Source organism: Apium graveolens, chromosome 6, assembly GCF_009905375.1.
Source record: "Apium graveolens cultivar Ventura chromosome 6, ASM990537v1, whole genome shotgun sequence".
NCBI lineage: Eukaryota > Viridiplantae > Streptophyta > Magnoliopsida > Apiales > Apiaceae > Apium > Apium graveolens.
Genome location: NC_133652.1, coordinates 90622126 through 90635144, shown reverse-complemented (window position 1 = coordinate 90635144; position 13019 = coordinate 90622126).

Below are 13019 nucleotides of genomic sequence, written 5' to 3'. Positions count from 1 at the left end.
TTTGTTCTTAAGATTCATCCTGAACAGCTATCCAAATTTCATCTAAAAGCTGATGAAGGAATTTTTGTTGGATATCCACTTTCCACAAAAGCCTTCAGAGTCTACAATTTAAGAACAAGGGTTGTCATGATGTCCCTTTTCATGATAAGAAGATTACTGGACTTGAAGATTTCAATGATCATGATCAGCTGAGATTTGAGAATGAAGCTTTAAATTCTGATTCTGTAAATTCTGATAGTCTAAATCCTGATACCCCAAACTCTGATGGGTTAAACTCTGATGTTATTGAAACTGTGGTGTCTACGCCAAAGAAAAATGCACCTGTGCAGGGGGAGCATATTGAAGATCCAACCACATCTCAAGAAGCATCAGAACCTAGAACAGGCTCTTCATGTTCTGATTCATCAAGTTCTGATGGGCCAAGTTCTGATAATTCTGGAAACTCAAATTCTGATTCATCAAGTTCTGATGGGCCAAGTTCTGATAATTCTGGAAACTCAAATTCTAAAGGATCCAACTCAGAGAGCATAATTTCTGGGGGAGCATCAGAAAATTTTGATGGAGATAGCATGTATCATGGGGGAGCATCCAGTTCTAAAGATCACCTTCCATCTGCAAGGAAGTGGACTAAAGCACATACACCTGACTTGATTATTGGAGATCCTTAAGCAAGTATTAGAACTAGAACAACAACATCAAATGAATGTCTCTATCATTCTTTTCTTTCTCAGACTGAACCAAAGAAAGTGGAAGAAGCTCTTCAAGATGCTGATTGGGTGCAAGCAATGCACGAAGGGTTAAATGAATTTGAAAGAAATAAAGTCTGGACCCTAGTGCCAGGATCAAAGAATAGATCTGTTGTTGGTACAAAATGGGTGTTCAGAAACAAAACTGATAGTGATGGCATAATTAAAAGAAATAAAGCAAGGCTGGTTGCAAAAGGATACTCTCAACAAGAGGGAATTGATTATGATGAAATATTTGCACCAGTTGCTATATTGGAAGCCATAAGGATATTTCTGGCTTATGCTGCTCACAAAAAGTTTATAGTCTTTCAAATAGATGTAAAGAGTGCTTTTCTTAATGGAGAATTGGAAGAAGAAGTATATGTTGAAAAACCTCCAGGTTTTGTAGATTCAAAATTTCTTAATCATGTCTACAGATTTGATAAAGCACTTTATGGCCTTAAGCAAGCTCCAAGAGTATGGTATGAGATATTAGCTCAGTTTCTTCTGGAAAGTGGATTTAACAGAGGGACTATTGATAAAACTTTATTCTATCTCAACCATGGAAATGACTTACTTTTGGTGCAGATATATGTTGATGATATCATTTTTGGTTCTACAAATGACAGACTTTGTAAAAGGTTTGCCAAGCTAATGAAGTCAAGATATCAAATGAGTATGATGGGAGAACTTAGCTATTTTCTGTGCTTTCAAGTCAAGCAGAATGAAGAAGGAACTTTTATTTGTCAATCTAAGTACACCAGAAATTTACTGAAGAAATTTGGAATGCAAGACTGTTCAAGTGCATCCACTCCTATGGCCACTACAACAAAATTGGATAAGGATACTGGTACATCAGTAGATATTACTGATTACAGAGGTATGATTGGCTCACTACTCTATCTAACTGCAAGTATACCTGATATTATGTATGCTACCTGTCTTTGTGCAAGATTTCAAGCAGATCCAAGAGAACCTCACCTAACAGCTGTGAAAAGAATTTTCAAGTATCTTAAGGGTACAACTAATCTAGGATTGTGGTATCCTAGGGAATCAGACTTTAAGCTAATAGGTTACTCAGATGCAGATTTTACAGGGTGCAAAATTGACAAAAAAAGCACAAGTGGAAGCTGCCAATTTCTTGGAGGCAGATTAGTTTCTTGGTTTAGCAAGAAACAAAAGTCAATTTCCACATCAACTGTAGATACAGAGTACATTGCTGCAGGAAGCTGTTGTGCACAGATTCTTTGGATGAAGAATCAGTTACTGGATTATGGGTTAGAATTTTCTAAAATCCCTATTTACTGTGATAATCAAAGTGCTATTGCTATGACAGGTAATCCAGTTCAGCACTCTATGACAAAGCACATCAGCATTATGAACCACTTCATAAGGGAGCATGTGATGGAAGGTACAATGGAATTGCATTTTGTTCCAACAGAACAACAACTAGCAGATATCTTCACAAAACCACTGTGTGAAGCTACTTTTACAAGATTGGTAAATGAACTTGGAATGGTTTCAGGTTCTTTCTCTAAATCTGCTTAGTTTATGTTCTGATACATCAGACTTTATGATCAGTATTTACAGATTTAACTCTCTTTATGTAATATGTGCTTAAATTGAAATTTACCTAAGTGTTGATTGTTGTCTGATGTGAATTTCTAAACTCTGATAGTGATATGAATGTTTCTGTGACTATTCAATCCAATGAGGATAAATGTGCTAAATGCTGACCTAGTAGTCTCTAATATACTAAAGATCCCATGTTTGAAGTAATTGTTTATGTGGAAATCTTTTAACACAAGCAAATTCTGATATTGGGCTTGGTTAGGTTTACTTTGTGTATCTTATTACTAAGTCAAAAATTAGAATAATGCTTCTTATTTGTTAAGTTCTGATGTTGGTAAATCTCATGGATGTACTAAGTGCTGATAAGCCTCACTTATCAAAAGAAAAAGTAAAAAAAAGAAATAAATATCAGGTACTCCTTTGAGATCAAGAGAAAAATTTATGTGGAAGGGAAAACCCAAGTGCATTGCTGGTATTAAGTAATATGCATTGGAAAAGCAAAATAAAATTTTCTTGGTGACTTTTCACATTCTCTGATTACTAGAGAAATACTCTGATAATAGCATAAATTCTGATAAGCAGTCGTGACTCACTTACACTGAGAAGCCACTGTAAAAAGGAATTTCAAAAGATGCATAAAATGAGCACAAAATAGTTGAGGTGGACTCATGCACGAACTCATTCTATAGTAGACTTCAGACTAATGACAGATTTTGAGCAAAGTTCTTAGTTATGCCTTATTTCTAAGATGTACTGAAGTATATCAGACTTTACTCTTTGTCTGATATTTAGCTTAAAACACACACTTACACTCCATATGAATGATGAAAATTACTGTGGTGATCAATGTTATTTTAGATGAACAGTTTAAGTGTCAGTTGCATAAATTCTGAGGATAAGTTCTGATGGAAGTTCTGATGATTAAGTTCTGTTGAAACTATATCAGTATTAGTGTAAAGAATTACAGAAATAAACATTCACTTTTTGAGTAAAGGAGCAATATTTTGATGACTTGTAAATTCTGATAATAATCAAGTTCTGATGCTGATGTGGCATTATTTATTTCCTTGATTTATTTTTAGGTCAATACTTGAACGGTTATATTTTATCAGAATATTGGTTTATGTGAGATAAAGAGAGTAATAATCATTTGTTTAGTGGGAACGGTTTTTTTTAAAAAAACTGCATGTGCATAGTAATCATTACTTATTTCCCGTGCCCATTAACTTTTGTCTTAAAAACTGCATGGCTGACATGTGTACAGTCTGTTCCACTTCTCAATAACTGCTGTCAAGTGGCGTGTATAAGTAAAAGAGAGAAAAGATTTTAAATCTTTTATCTACTTTTATATTCTATACTCTCTCTCTTTTTCTTATTTTCTCACATTCTCTGGCGGTTTTCTATATAGACATTTTATCAAACACCTTTCAGGCACTCTAAATTCTCACTCATTTTTAATGGCACCCAAGGATATAATCTTTAATGGAGCAAAGTTTGTCCCCAACAACTATGCTGTTATTCTCACTAAGAGTGAAGCTCCTTCAGAACTTCATTTTATTCAGGATTTCTTATCTCATAGTGAAATTGGGTTCGCTTTGACATAGCCATCCTATTTATCTGGAACTCAAGTTCTAACGTTCTGGCGAACAGGACTTTATGATGATGGTGGTAAGGATGGGACTCCAAGCATTGTGTTTACAGCAAAGGAGGTTGAGTATGTTGTTACTCCGACAACAGTTTGAAAATCTCTACACCAGCCTAAAAACTGTCTATTCAGTTCTGCTGTGGAGGAGCCATTGCTACAGCAAATGATGGCTAATCTTGGGTATGAACAAAGTTTGGCTAAGTTGGGTCAACTCAAATGCCAATATATTCGAAAGGAATGGAGCTTCTTCTTTGATTGCATCACAAAGACATTTGCCAACAAATGCTCAAATTTTGATGCCATTCCTATTCTGACACAACAAATTGGGTATGCACTCTTAAACCAGTCTCATTTTGATTATGCAAAGACTGTGTTATGTTTTATAGGAGATAGAATGAAAGAGGACAGAAATGTAGTTTACTTTGCTAGGTTCTGTCAGTTAATTTACAATTACTGTACATCAGATGAACCACAATTAGCAAGTGAACAGATAGAACCATTTAGATTAGCTAAGAGGGCTTTTACTGATCTTTTAACTGCTGACAACAAGAAGGGAGTTTTGAGACCCCTTAGAATTCCTTTATCAGTAAAGCAAGCCCTTGTAAATGCTGATGTTGCTACCTATTGATTGCTATATCCCGATGTCTAACCCACCAACACATAACAGCCATCAGCACCTACTACTGTCACTCAACAAACACTCACATCAAAACATGCCAACCAACCATCAGCACATAATCAAGTGAAGCCTTCTTTTCTAGAGCAAAGAGGACTAAGACAGTTCCTCAGTCACAGCAGAAAAGAAGGAAGATAATTTTAAGAGATGAGTCTGATGATGAGGCACGGGTTCAACCATCAGAACCTGTTGCTGAAGCAGCTGAGGAAGTATCTCCTCAGAAAACAAAGGAAACTGGGAGTTCTAGGCTCCTCAAAAGGCTTAGAAAGATAAATTCTGATGACAAAGCTCCCAAAGTCTCTCCACCCTTGAAGAGATTGAAGAAACAAAGAGCTAACAGGGACATAGCTGAGTCAGATTCAGAAGATGTGGAAGCATCAGCTAAGGAAGGGAATCATGATACTCTGATCCCAAAGGAGCCAATTGTGATTAAATCCCTTCCATCTACACAACCAGAATTTGCTGAAGCCACTGAATCTACACCTCCACTGTCGCCAATTCAAGCTGAAGAAACTGCTCAAGACAGAGTGCCTACACCTTCTATTTCTCCACTTAATGATCCATTACATACAGATGCACCAGGTACAAGAACTGAAGTTGTTATCCACAGTCTAAATGTACCTGCAGTTCTGTACTTGGAAGCTCCAACCATTCCTCAACAAACTTCACCAGCAACTCCACTGCTAGATGTTGATGTTAATGCAGATGAATCTTCTATTACTTCACATACAGTTGTTCTATCACAAGATGCTGATACTGAAGATTCTGCAAGTTCTGTTGAAATAAATGATGAAAATACTGGTGAAGCTGCTACAAATATAAATGCTGATGCAGCTGATCCTTCAGGACATGCACCTCTACAACCAGTTAATAAAGTGGATTTGATTAAAAAGTTTGTGAGAGAGGATGCACCAGTACCTTGGAGTGAAACCTCCAGAGGAAGGGAATGGATCAAGGAGTGGAACAAAGTTTATTTTGTTCCTACTGCAAATATTCTTGCTGAGCACCTGGCTAAAGCTGATGAGATGCTAATGAATGATGACTTCAAAGCACAGCTCAGAGTTTCTGCATTGAGTACCAGGAACCTTCAAGGTCAACACTCAATAACTCAAGCCAAGGTGAACAAAATTCAAGAAACACTGATTCAGCAAGACATGAATGTCAAATTGGAAAAGACAAGGTTTTTTAAGCCAGCCTTTGACCGCATTGGGTATATAGAAAAGACTCAAGAGAAGCAGCAAGCTCAACTATATGATATTTTGAAGAATCAAGCTGCTCAACAAGACCAACTCAATGAAATCCAAAACTCTGTAGAATTGCTTGTCTCCCTGCTTCCACCAGATGATGCCAAAAAGGGGGAGAAAATGATTAAGTTCAAATGCAAAACTGATCAACCACTGAAGGGTAAGGATGATGATAATGAAGACCAGGGAAACTCTGAAAGGAGTAGAGGTCTAAGTCAAGGTAGGGGCTCTTTATCAAGGGAAGTCAGAACTACAAGTCAAAGAACAAGTTCTGATACTGGTAAAGGGATGAGTTCTGATGAATAAACTCTGAAACTTGATGAAGAGATCTCCAAAAGGCTGTTCCTAAAGGACAATCTAGGCATGGATATTGAAAGTCTGAAGGAAGAAGAGATTATACTGAAAGCTGAAAATGACAAATCTAAGTCAAAGTCTAATGCTCAAGTCACAGCAAAGAAACCACCTAAGCCTAAGGGCATTGTGATCAAAGAGAGGACAAATTCTGAAGCATCTAAGGCCAAGTCCAAATCACAGGTGGAAGTTGATCCTATATTCAAGGGTAAGGCAAAAGTTGATGAACCTGTAAAGATATATATGCCAACTATGGATCTGGAAGCAAAATCTGATAAAGATGCAACTCTGATTTTGAAGAAGAAAATTAATATTCAAGCAACCTCTGACAGAGCTGAAGTTGTCTTGATATCAGAAGAAAAGGAAACCTCTGACATTGCTCATGTTAGACCTTCAAAAATTCTACTACCTGGGTTTACTAAAGCTCAACAATCTGCTCAATCTATGAAGACTTCAACAAATGTTTTTAAGGGTAGATTGCTCCAAGGGAAGGAAGCTAGAGATAAAACAGGACTGGGTAATGCTGATGAGAAGAGAGTAAACAACTCTACTTTAGATCCTACATCTCTTTCAGAACCAGGAGTAGGGACAACTCCAGAAAGACTAAATCAATTGGAATCTGTACAGATGGTTTATAATTCCAAGCTGAAAGAAGACATAATACTTTATTTTATGACAGATGGGAGAGTATTCCAGATAAGAAAGAATGCAATTCGATTGAAGTATTATGAAGAACTACAACATGTTTTATTTCTACTTCAAGTGAAGAACAGGTCAACAGATGGTGCTGCCAGTTACTTAAAATCTGATATTCAAAGACAGAAGAAACTTTACTCTGTAAAGTCTCACAGACCATACTATCCAAAGTACAGAGCTCACAATGGTGAATTAGTTGAGATGAAGCCTAATACCTCCAAGATCACTACATTTCTGGGTATTAAGGGTGTTGAATTTAATCTGGAGTTTAACAAAGCTTATCCGATCAGATTGGATCAGGAAATAAGGAAAACAAAGATTAATGATCTCAGGGCTGCTATCTTTCAGACATGGAAAGATACAGTTGAACTTAAAGATGCTAAAAGGAGGATAATAAATGAACTTGAATATGTTGAGAGAACTCTTTTGAAGAACTATCTTAGAACAACTCCTGATATTCAAGAGATCACACACTGAAGCCAAGTCAAGGACTACAACTGTTAAGTTTTGAAGAATATACAGGCTAAAGCTGATATCAGACTTTAAGGATGGTAAAAACTACAAGGACTGTGAGTTGTAGTTATCTAGTCAAATTCTCATATGCATTTGTACTTAATATTTTTGACATCATCAAATATCTACTGAACTTGTATATTATGCTAATTTACAAGTTGGGGGAGATTGTTAGATATATTTGTGATGCCATGTCAAATAATGATTTGTGTTTAGTTTTCAGATCTTGACTAACAGGACAAATAAAGACTTAACTGAAAATCAGTACTTATACTGAAGTCAGAACTTAAGATATTAGAACTTAAGTTATCAGAAGATATTCATCAGGAGATAATATCAGGACTTAAAAAGACTTTCAGATAAGGAAGACGGCTGATTGAAGGAAAAAAAGATTGAGATTAACACAAGAAGAGATATACATGGAGAAGAATTCTATGAAGAATAGAAGACTTGGAGGAAAAGATAACTAATTGATATATTTTAGGATGCAAACTTATTTTCGATATCAATTAGAAGATTATCTTATAACTGTGTGGTATATAAACACAACATAGGGTTTACACTAGATGTGTTATTATTATCGAGAATATTATTCATTGTAACCCCAGTAGCTCTCGTGATATTTGTTCATCACCGAGAGAGAACGGTTTCATTGTAATACTGTTTTATTAATAAGATTATTATGTGTTTCATACTTGTGTTCTTAATTTGATTTGATTGTAGTATACACTGTATTCAACCCCCTTCTACAGTGTGTGACCTAACAATAACCATGGTGAACACTCGGAGCAGAAGTAACGTCCCTGAAGGAACACCGGCTGGGACCACTCAAACAATTTCATCCGCTATTGAGATTCCCCCACACTCGACTTACTCCCAAGTGATAATGGATCCCTTGAATCCATGATCAGAATCGCATCCACCCCCGATCCTAGGGGCGAATCCTCAAAATTCAAATCTGAATGCACATTTGGAAACTCAATCTGCGGGCTTTGAGCTGTCAACTATAGTACATCACACACCTTTGAATCCCACATATGGAATGCCGATATACTCGGAGGCTGAAGGAAACAGACCACCCCTACCACCTCGATCCCAGCCTTGGGATGACCCTAATTATCTTAGAGGTCTGCAAATAATCACCAATGTGAGGGATGTATCAGGACCCTATACCCCCGACGAAAATGGAGAATCAACCGATGAGGATGCCCATCATATAAGGAGAATGAGGGATAAGGAGCCCGCTGGAGGAAGGCATGTTGAGCCCGTTGGGGACAGGTAACCCGTATTTCAAACAACACATGGAGTGGTATCTCAGACTTTCGAGGAAAGGATACGTGCCCATGAGGCAGAAATTCTGAGGCTAAGGAGGGATATGGAGAGAAGTCAGGCTAGGCAGCCAACAAGGACCAACCGAGTTAGAGGAACTAGGGGAAATACCCGGATAATCGATTTGGAGGAAGCTCGTAGGAGAAAATCAGCAGATGCTACCCGGGGAAACCCATTTGAGTTGCTCCCCCTCGGGGATCCAGATGAACACCCATATCACGAGGAAGTTCAATGCCGACTATAAAGGCTTATGCTGGAACGGGGGATCCCGCTAATCATGTCAGGACCTTCTCTAATGTACAGTTGCTATAGCCCGTGAATGATGCAATCAAATATCGAGCTTTCCCCAAACCTTATGAGGAATGGATTAAAGGTGGTACAGTCGTTTGCCTCCGAACTTATTTGGGTCCTTCAGATATTTAAGTCAAGCTTTTATTAAGCAATTCATCAGCGGGAAGGTGCATGAAAAAAGTTCTGCTTCTCTCATGAGCATAGTGCAGGGGGCAAAGGAGTCTCTTAGGGATTACTTGAATCGATTCACCAAGGAGGCCTTGAAAGTCCCGGATCATGATGACAAGGTGGCGATGATAGCGTTACAACAGGGAACCAATGATGAGTTCTTAGATATGTCTTTTGACAAGTGACCACCAGAAAATATGCTATAGCTCTCCAGAGTAGGGCAGGGAAATATATTCAAGTGGAGGAGAGCATGAGAAAAACTGTGATAAACAATGAGCCCGTTGGGGGAAAGAAGCGAAAGACGTATCAAGAATACAATGTCAATGACAAGTATTCAAGAGTTGAGAAAGACGTTGACTCAACCCCAAAGAAGGGAGGGCCTGGACAAAAGTTTACCGAATATGCTAGGCTGAATGCCCCTAGGAGCCAGATTTTGATGGAAATCGAGAAAGATAGGGATGTTCATTAGCCTAAACCCCTGAAGGTTGATCCCGCAAAGCTAAATTAAAAGCAAATATTGTAGATTCCACAAGAACGCTGGTCATGACACCGATGAGTGCCGACAACTGAAGGATGAAATCGAATTCCTAATCCGAAAAGGGACATTGAGTAAGTATAGTGGGGAAGGAGAGTACACGATAGTGGAAGAAGGAACTTTGATGATCGTAGGAGGGACCAAGATGATCAGGGACGAAATCATCACCCCGAGGACCAGTTATAAATATAATATTTGGAGGGCCAATTGCTACAGGATCATCTAAGAACTTGAGGAAAGATTATGCTAGAGAATTCATGCATATAGTAGGGGAAGCTCCAAAAAGGGCTAGGACAGGAGTATCAATGGTGTTTGATGATTTCGACTTGGAAGGGGTCAAGTTTCCCCATGATGATCCCCAAGTAATAACACCCGTAATAGGGAACATCCCGGTAAAAAGAGTCTATGTAGACAATGGAGCATCAATAGATATTTTACTCTATGATACCTTCATAAGGATGTGTTACAATGATTCCCAATTGACCCCAACTGATATGCCGATATATGGTTTCGCTAGAGTCGAATTCCCCGTGGAAGGGATAATTAAGCTACCTCTAACAATGGGTCAGGAGCCAAGACAGGCCACGCAGATATTGAACTTTGTGCTAGTGAAGGCTGGATCAACATATAATGCAATCATGGGAAGGATGGGTATACACGCCTTTAAGGCAATCCCCTCATCCTACCATTCCATAATCAAGTTTCCAACCTGAGACGGAATAGGAGAAGAAAGGGGAGACTGGAAGATGGCCATAAGTTGTTATGTAGCCTCGTTGACGGCAGATAGAGTAGGGGGCAAGTCTTGCCTATCGAGGACCTGGATATCCGTGAGAATTATGAGAAGCGAGGAAAGCTAGCGGAAGATTTGATACATGTTCCCTTGGCTCCCGAAGACCCCAAAAAAGTAACTTTCTTGGGAGCATCGTTGGAGGATCCCCATAAAGGGAAGTTAGTAAGGTTGTTGCAAGAGAATAATGATATGTTTGCGTGGTCGCAACAGATATGCCCGCATAGACTCGGAATTGCCCGCAAGTTGAAGGTGGATCCTAATCGAAAGACCTTGAAGCAAAATAAAATGAGTTTCACCCCTGAAAGAAAGGAAGCCATCAAGAAAGAAGTAGAGAAACTCTTAGAGGCTAGTTTTATTGAAGAGATACAATTTTCGGAATGGTTAGAAAATCCTGTAATGGTAAAGAAGGCTAATGGAAAGTGAAGAATGTGTGTGGATTTCACTGATCTGAATGATGCATGCCCAAAGGATTGTTTCCCGTTGCCAAGGATGGATACTCTGATAGACGCAACTGCGGGTCACGAAATATTGAGCTTTATGGATGGATTCAACGATTACAACCAGATCAAGATGCATAAGGATGACATCCAAAAGGTATCATTCATCACTGATTTTGGTGTTTTTTGTTATCTTGTTTTGACATTTGGTCTCAAAAATGCAGGAGCTACCTATAAAAGGTTGGTAAGTAAGATCTTTAAAGACCTTAATGGGAAAATTATGGAAGTATATGTAAATGACATGTTAGTCAAGAGTCTTGTAAAGTCTGATCACATATCCCATTTGAGGGAAGCTTTTGAAATCTTGAGAAAACACAAAATGATGTTGAATCCCGCCAAGTATGCTTTCGGTGTAGGATCAGGGAAATTTCTAGGATTAATGGTCTCTAAGAGGGGAATTGAAGCAAATCTTGATAAGATAAACGTTATTTTGGACATGGAGTCTCCACAGTCTATCCAGGATGTTCAAAAACTCACTGGAAGGGTTGCTGCCTTGGGACGATTTATCTCCAAATCTGGAGACAAGTGCTTTCCATTCTTCAAAGCCTTGAAGAAAGTAAAAGATTTCATATGGACCGAGGAAACTCAAGAGGCATTCGAAGGATTGAATAAATACATGGTTCAAGCCCCGTTGGTGGCCAAACCAGTCCTGAATGAAACCTTGTACTTATATTTAGTTGTTTTAGAAAGCGCTTTGAGCGCTGTGTTGGTGAAGGAAAAGATTAAAGTTCAAAAGCCTATATACTATGTCAGCAAGATTTTGCATGGGGCTGAGGTAAACTATTCCGTCATAGAGAAGTTTGCATTAGCCTTGGTTAAGGCCTCAAAGAAGTTATGTCTTTACTTTCAGGCCAATAAGATCGAAGTATTAACAAATCAACCTCTGAGAAATTTCATTCACAGTCCGAAATCCAGTGGAAGGCTGATCAAGTGGGCTATTGAGATCGGGGAATTCGACATTAAGTACAAACCTCGAACGGTGATAAAGACCCAGGCCTTGGCTGACTTCGTGGTTGAATATACCATCACCAACCAAGAATTCGGGGGGGGGGGAGATACACTTCAAGATTTGGGGGCAAAAAGGAGAATGAAGGAGCATAGATCATTGAAAAGGAATTCTGGGCACTATATTTTGATGGGGCATCAAAAACAAGTTCAAGTAGAGCTGGACTAGTCTTACAAAGTCCTGATGGGTTCCTGATTGAATATGCTATGAAGTTAAATTTCCCCACCACGAACAATGAAGCTGAATACGAAGCCTTGATAGCTGGTCTGGGCCTAGCTGGAACATTGAGGGTTAAAATGCATATAGAGATCTCAGAGATATCGACAAGTTAGTTCTACATGTAGAGTTTTGGAGACCTCGAAAAACCAATTTCACTTATAGAGAACTCAGAGACCTCCATAAGTCAAGACACTTATAGAGAACTCAGAGATCTCGATAAGCCATTATATTTGTCGAAATGTCAGTTCTTTATACAACAAACTAGAGATCTCGATATGAACCTCAAATACAGAATGCAGACAAGTTAAATATTCAAGATTATCAATCAACAAACGATCTAATCACTTAGATTGAAAAGTCTACAAAAGCATCTTGAAGAGTGCAAGATCAAATGCCAAGATTAACTGACAAAGGAAGGTCACAGATTTACAAGATTTGCAAGAATTTACTAAGCCAGAAATGGAAAGCTCTATAGATAACTTAAAGTAGGGTTTAACACATTTTATTGCATGTTGTGTAAACCTGTGTTTACTAATCTATAAAGTAAACACTGGTCCTTTGTTTCAGCGGTAACAAAAAGATCTAGATTTTCTTGTAACTCTCTCAAGAAAAAAGTTGAGTTCTTTACTTACAAAGAACTCAGGATTGTAATAAGATATATTTAATTTTAATATAAAGTCCAGTGAGTTTTGAAATAATGTGTTTATTGTGTGTGCTTTGTTTATTTTGTTAAACACAACATCACTACAAATTAGGCTACTT